General features: G+C 37.2%; 1 long non-coding RNA gene across 1 annotated transcript; it reads right to left on the bottom strand.

Annotated features, from left to right (window-relative positions):
• Window positions 1–1460: 1460 nt before the first annotated feature.
• LOC117943051 lies at window positions 1461–2187 on the bottom strand. The gene is made up of 2 exons (XR_004656273.1): window positions 1794–2187; window positions 1461–1748 (listed from the first exon to the last, which is right to left on the bottom strand). It is a non-coding gene; the product is annotated as an uncharacterized LOC117943051 (long non-coding RNA).
• Between the last annotated feature and the right edge of the window lie 4501 nt (window positions 2188–6688).

Below are 6688 nucleotides of genomic sequence, written 5' to 3' on the forward strand. Positions count from 1 at the left end.
CCAAAGTGTGTAATACTTCGCACTAGAAGTAACATGGAAAGGATGCATTAGCCAGGTTTCCATCACATATTTTGATATGCTTTTCAATTGCGCTTGCTTGAGGTGCGCTTTTTTGAAAACGTTAATGTGCTAAATGGGATGAGGAAACGCCTTTGCAGAATATTCAATAACGTGTCTTCCTTACCGTACAGCATGAAACATGGCCAACACTCGCTGACATGAAAGAACAATTAAAACCTGCCCAATTAAACCAAATTGCTGATCTCCCTCTTCCCTCTGATTCTCTCTCATAAATGGATTAGATGGCAAAGGTGATTTGCTTTGTTTCCAGTTAGCAACCTTAACTTCTGCTACTTCTATTTTCACTGGTGGTGATTGTAGCCATGCGTAGCCTATGGTGTCAACCATAAACCAGTTTATGGAAACCCGCCTAATTCAAATTTCTTTTTTGCAAAAATTCAAAGGTTTGCTTAAAATTTGCATAAGAATTGAATAGAAACTTGGCTATTGTCACTTGACTAATGTTTAAGATAAAGGGTCTTATTTTAACCCTCCAGCAAAAGGGAACGTTCATCATTCAACAAATTATTATAATTATAATTCAACAAAATAAGCCTTGCACATAATAAGTTTTATGTGTGCATGTAAATGGGAGAGTTCACTTGAAGTTATGTCTCCTTTTTTTCTCAGGTTGTTTTCATTCATTGTTTTCATCTTACAACATAACAGTGTAACTGAGCTGAAATGCATCGGCAGCTTTGAAGGAAATAACCAAAGGAGTATTTTTTTCTTTTTAATTAACCAAACATCAACAAAACAATCCAAATGGTATACTTACAAAATGCAAGAAACAATTTGGCCTTTAAGCCACATTACTTTTATCGAACCTAATTGTGCATGTCATTCTTAACAGTTTCAAGGCAAAATGAGTAGGATTTTTCTAAAACAAAAACATTGTCCTAATACAAAAATAATCCCTCTCAGTCATCACTTGTGTAGTGGTGTCTGTCGCTGCAGAGACCCTGCCTCTATTTTCTTCTTTTATCGCTGTGTTTGGGACATTTCTGGGCCTCAACATTTATAAAAACGTAGTGACCAGATTGCAAGCACTCATCCAAGAGGAAGCTACAGAAATGGCAAACAGCGCAGAGAAAACACAAATTTAGTGATGTGAAATGCCAAGCGGACAAAGCTTGTTCCAAAACGAGAGGGATCCTGGGGTTGTCCCTCTAGTGGAGGAAGTGCACACTTTAAAAGTTGCTTTTAAAACCCTCAATCAACAAATTCTACTCGTTCTACCTTTAAAATCTCATTTTGTAGTTATTCATGCACTTTTGCTTTGTCTGTTTCACATAGTGTTTTGTTAATTTTACTACACTGTACATTCACTTCAACCTGCCACATTATGCAGCCTTTCAACTTTGTGCATGTTATGAATCTTTAAAGGTCATCATTTTGTATTTAGGGTTGTATTTTTATTCTTGGAATTATCACCTTTGCCTATATTTGACTGCACCAGCGTAGCAGTCAAGTTTGAATAAGTAGTCTGTTCTTGTTTTACTAACTAAATGACTACACTTTCCTTGCCCTGCTTTCTGTCAACTGAAATGACTTGAACACTGTTTTGCTAAATTGTCTTGAGAATTTCAGTCACAGCTCATATGTCGAGCCAGCCATTTATCTTTTGAGCCACCCTGACTTTTCAACTTCTTCTATTTAGACTTTGGTTGTGGTCAAAGAAAAAGTACCTCATATATTCCATTCATCGTATGTGAGTATGGAACATGGGGGACATCTTTCAGAAGAGCCTTTCGTCACATCTATGCTTTTACCAGCTGACATATGGGATATGCCAGCTAATGAAAGGGGCCTAAATGTCCTCACATCTGTACTTTGCAAAACAGTTCATTTGTGAGGAATATGCATGTGTTTACATTGGTCATGCAATTTGTCTGTGTACTTCCTTGTAACCTTGCCTTTTGTGTAAGATCTGTCTTTATAAACGTGCTCTGCCTGTGATTTCAGTCTTTTGGTCGGTGTTGTTTCTTCAACAAGACTTTAGTTAGTGTTTTATTTGTGGGTGTGTGTGGATTAAAGCCATTTTTGTTCTTTATAAAAGACATGCCAGCAGAGATTTATTATTGTTCCAACTGTTTCTTGTCCAAGAATAATTGTCACTGATGCTACTTTGACAATATATGTCCATTACTTTTATTTTGGTAACGCCCCACCACTTCTGCAGAGTTCAATAAAATGTATATTTTCTTTTTCCCCAACTTTGGTTATTGAATTTTCAGAATAGATGCACTATTATGCACTTATGTCTACACAAGACAACTAAAATATATATATATATTAGATTACCAAAAATAATGAATACATAACCCGACTAAGATACAGAAAATACACTACCAGTCAAATGTTTGGGGTCACTTAAAAATTTCCATTACACTCCATTATAGACAGGATACCAGCAGAGATCAGTTGAATTGTGTTTTTAACAGGGGCAGCAGTTTAAGATTATCTTATGTGCTTACATAATTGCAAAAGAGTTTCCTCAGTTAGTTTTTAAAAATAACAGATGAGTAAACAGAATGTGTCTTTGGAACATTGGATGAATGGTTGCTGACAATGGCCAACGTAGATACTGCATTAAAGATCAACAACCAATTCAGATCAGCTGGTATTCTGTCTCTAATGGAGTGGTATGAATATTTGTAAGTGAACCCAAACTTTTGACTGGTAGTGTATATCAATATCATGTGTGTAATGACACATTTATCCCTGAGTGTACAATGTATGGCATCTTCTATCTTTAGACCCTCAGATAAAAACAAGACCGAACAGCTTTAGCTGCTCTGTGAGTGCTTTGACCTATGCTAATGTCAGCATGCTAACATGCTCACATTGACATGTTGATGTTTAGCTGGTACGATGTTTACCATGTTAACCATCTTAGTTCTCTTAATAAGCACCAAACCCAGCTGAGGCTGATAGGAATGTTGTAAGTTTTGCTAGAATAATGTCATAAATCAAAGTATTGGACACATAACAAAATGTGACCTGACAACACTAAATGTTAATATTGAAGATCACTAGAGTTGTTCAGTTTTCAGTGCAACCCATCCAATAGTTTTGATAGCCGAATTCAGGCTGACCTACCACTGCTAAAAAAGAATAACCATAACAGGGATAGGAATACATTATAGTAGTTAAACAAACATAAAACTTAGTGAAGAGTATAGGATTGGAACTTGGAACCGATTCAAAAATTACAATTTCAATGGGAAAGTTGTGAAATGTGGATGGAAATTTCCTGGGTTTTCTTTATTACCTTAAAGGTGAATCCATAAAAACCTTGCAAAGAAAATTTAAATTTTAACTGAATGTGTGCACATAAAGAAAGGAGAAGCACAGCTAGTGTGCAATTTGTTTTATTTCGACTATACCTGTAAATACAACATGTCTTGTCTTGTTTGTTTTGGTGTTACCGTCCTGGCCTGCTCGCAAAAGAAACATGTGGCAGTACAAGGATTTACAACAAAATAACCTTTGTTTAAATGCTGCACTTCCTTTTGCAAAAATCTTTCATTGATCAACGAGTGGCAAGTCTTTCTCATTAAATGAGGAATGCTGTTGGGCTACTTGCTATGGGATGGGACAAAAATGAAATCCTAAACTACCCAATCAAGTTAGATCAGTTCCTTATCAGGTGCCACTGTTTAACAAGTTCTCTGGCAGTGGCACGTGCTTTAAAGTCTGTTTATGTTTCATTAACTATTTAGCTGTTTATCTTATCAATGATGTGTAAGTGCTTAACCTATAACCCCCGCTGTTCTTCACCATCACCTTGTGTTTTACATGTTACAGCTGATTACTGTAGCAGCTACTGGGAGACGGATGGTCACTACCATGATACTTAGCTTTGTGGCTCTCAATACTGCTGTGGAAAGTGTGACAGAAAGTACGGCTGCAGTGAAAGTGAAAACTGTCTAAGAAAAACGAGAACGCTGTACAAGGTGTGCTCCTGTTTTGAACATTTGTTTTTACAGGATTAGAAACAATATGAGCATTTTTTAAAGAAGTTAAAATAGCTTTTTGCATAGTTTTTTTCCGCCCAGGCTTAGCTATGACAATAATAAAGCCGTATTTCCATTCTTCTGGCAAGCATCTTAGGGGCTATTATTCCAAGTATTCTGTGTGTGGGTCTCATCATCTGCTGTGTGGCTCCTTGCTGTGCTACAAGATGTGTCCCAAATGACGCAACCGGAGGCCCCAAAGGAGGACACATTTTTGGTTACAGTTTAGTTTGTGAAGGCAACTCAATTTTTTTTAATGTCCTACTGTATGTGCAAATGACCCAAGTTAAAGGGTTAGTTTTTATATATTGTAACATTTTTTGGAAATCAATTATTACCTTTTTTTCTGAGAGTTAGATGATAGAAGAATGATACCTACCACTCTCATATACTGTATGTATGGATGCTAAGCTAAATTTAAAGTTACAGCCAGCAGTGCTTAGCATAAAGACTGGAACCAGGTGGAAACAGCTAGCTTGGGTCTGTTTAAAGGTAATAGAATCTTGCTAACTCAACCTCTAAATCTCACGGACTAACCGTTGTATCTTGTTTACAACGTCACAGTTTTATAGGCAGTTATTTGCCAGATATTTGCCAGTCGCCACCAGTTGCCAGGCAGCCAGCAGGACCAGTAACTTTCTAAAATCTCCACTGGTTGCCTGGCAACTGGTCCCGACCAACAGTTATCTGGCACATAACCTCCCATAAAACTGTGATTCGACGTTTTTACACTTTAGTATTTGTACAGATTTAAAAAAAGATGCAAAGCGTTCATTTGTGAGCTTTTGAGGGGCCAACCAACTCTCAGCAAGAAGGTGAATGGCAAATAGCATATCTCCCAAAATGTCAAACTTTTCCTTTAAACGAAAACTTGATCTTTTTTTTTCCCTCTATAGTGCCACACTTTGTCTCAGTCAACAAATCACAGAATATTAGTACCTTATTTTCAAACCAAACCCGGTGTACAACTTACCTCTAACTGCAAAAAAACACCATCACCATAGTCAACGTGCCACAGCAGCCTCTCGCTCCCTCCGGACATCAGCCAGGTTACCAGCCTGTACCTGCCCAGACTGGATGTGGAGGCCTGCCCTGCCCTACAGCACCTGCACCGCCGTCAAACATGGAAGCTAGTGAGTTATTTTATGACATTTGTAAACATAGAGGTGGCTGATACATTTTCGACTGAATCATCCTGGGAGGAACATACAGGATAGCAGGCTTGGTTGATATCACCCAGTTGTCTAAGACAGTTCACCTGGATGTTATGTGTCAGTTTGTACTGTGATTTGCTATGGGTTATCATCTGATTCCCATTAATAAGTCAGTGTTGTTTCTCAGTTTTTACTGACAGCAATAATAAGAATCTTTTGAAAAAAAGTCTGTTGATATATTTTGTGGATAAGACCAACTACAACTTACTAACAACGTGTGTAAAGACTAATATACCTCATGCCTCTGGGCTATGGAGCTCCATATTTGTCAAAAACCAGTAGAGTTGCAAAGTTGGAGTAGTTTTACCAACTAGATGTGAAAATAACTGGTTCTTTGATTAAACCTCAAAGGTGCAAGTTTGTGTACTTTACACTTTGTGGTAGAAGTAAACTACGACAAGAAACATCCAATTACAGAGGTAAAAATTCTGTCACATGACCACAATGCATGGAAAGATTATAATACATTATGTGGGAAAACATTTTGTAACTAGCAGCTCTCACTTACAAACAATCGAGGAGCCACACCGTTGTACTGGGTTCCACCAATATGCTATTTTTCACTAAAATGTGTATTAATCTGCATCTGAAAACAATCGCTATTTTTAAATTAAAACACCTTTTTTATTTTCACATTATCAAAGATTCTTTGAAAGCTTTCTTCAGAAGACGGGCTGAGAGCAACACACAGACGAGGGGGAGTCTTTCTATATTTAGATATATAGATATATGTTGACAATAACAAAAATAAACAATAGTACCAACATAATCCTTTCATTTGTGTTACAGGCCAACATCTTATTTGGAAGAAAATAACAATTGGGAAAAGCAACATTCTATATTTCAGTAACAACAAATCAAATTTGTCTGATTTTTTTTGCTGATCCAGCTCATTGTCCAGTTGCGTTTACAGCTTTGTGCATTGCCAATATTCAGTGTCTAACTGCATGTCAATCACTGTTCATGCACATGCATTCATTCTCCTTTGTGAGGTGTGGGGCTTATGAGACAGTTTTCCAATTTAGCAGAAAGGGGAGAGTGACTGAGAAGTTGTCGATGTTCACACTTTTAGGCCAAGTCCTGGATCTTCACAATCCTACCTACAGCACCTTTAATTGAAAGTTGAATGTTGAAAAATCCAGGAGAAAAAACACACAATTCAAGTCAGGAAAGAGAGACTATTGAAAAGATGCACTTTAAATTAAACTGTAGTCCCATTAGAACAGTTGAAATTAAGATAACACCATGTTGAAAATGCTTTTATTTTTAATAAACTCCAACTTCCTCTAGAGGTCGCCACTGCCCCGCTTTTATTTTGTACAGAAAAGGGATACAGTGAAAATGCTGAAGCTAAGTCGTGTTGTCAAGCATATTGTTTCACATGCAAGACGGACA

This window comes from Etheostoma cragini, chromosome 4 (assembly GCF_013103735.1).
Source record: "Etheostoma cragini isolate CJK2018 chromosome 4, CSU_Ecrag_1.0, whole genome shotgun sequence".
NCBI lineage: Eukaryota > Metazoa > Chordata > Actinopteri > Perciformes > Percidae > Etheostoma > Etheostoma cragini.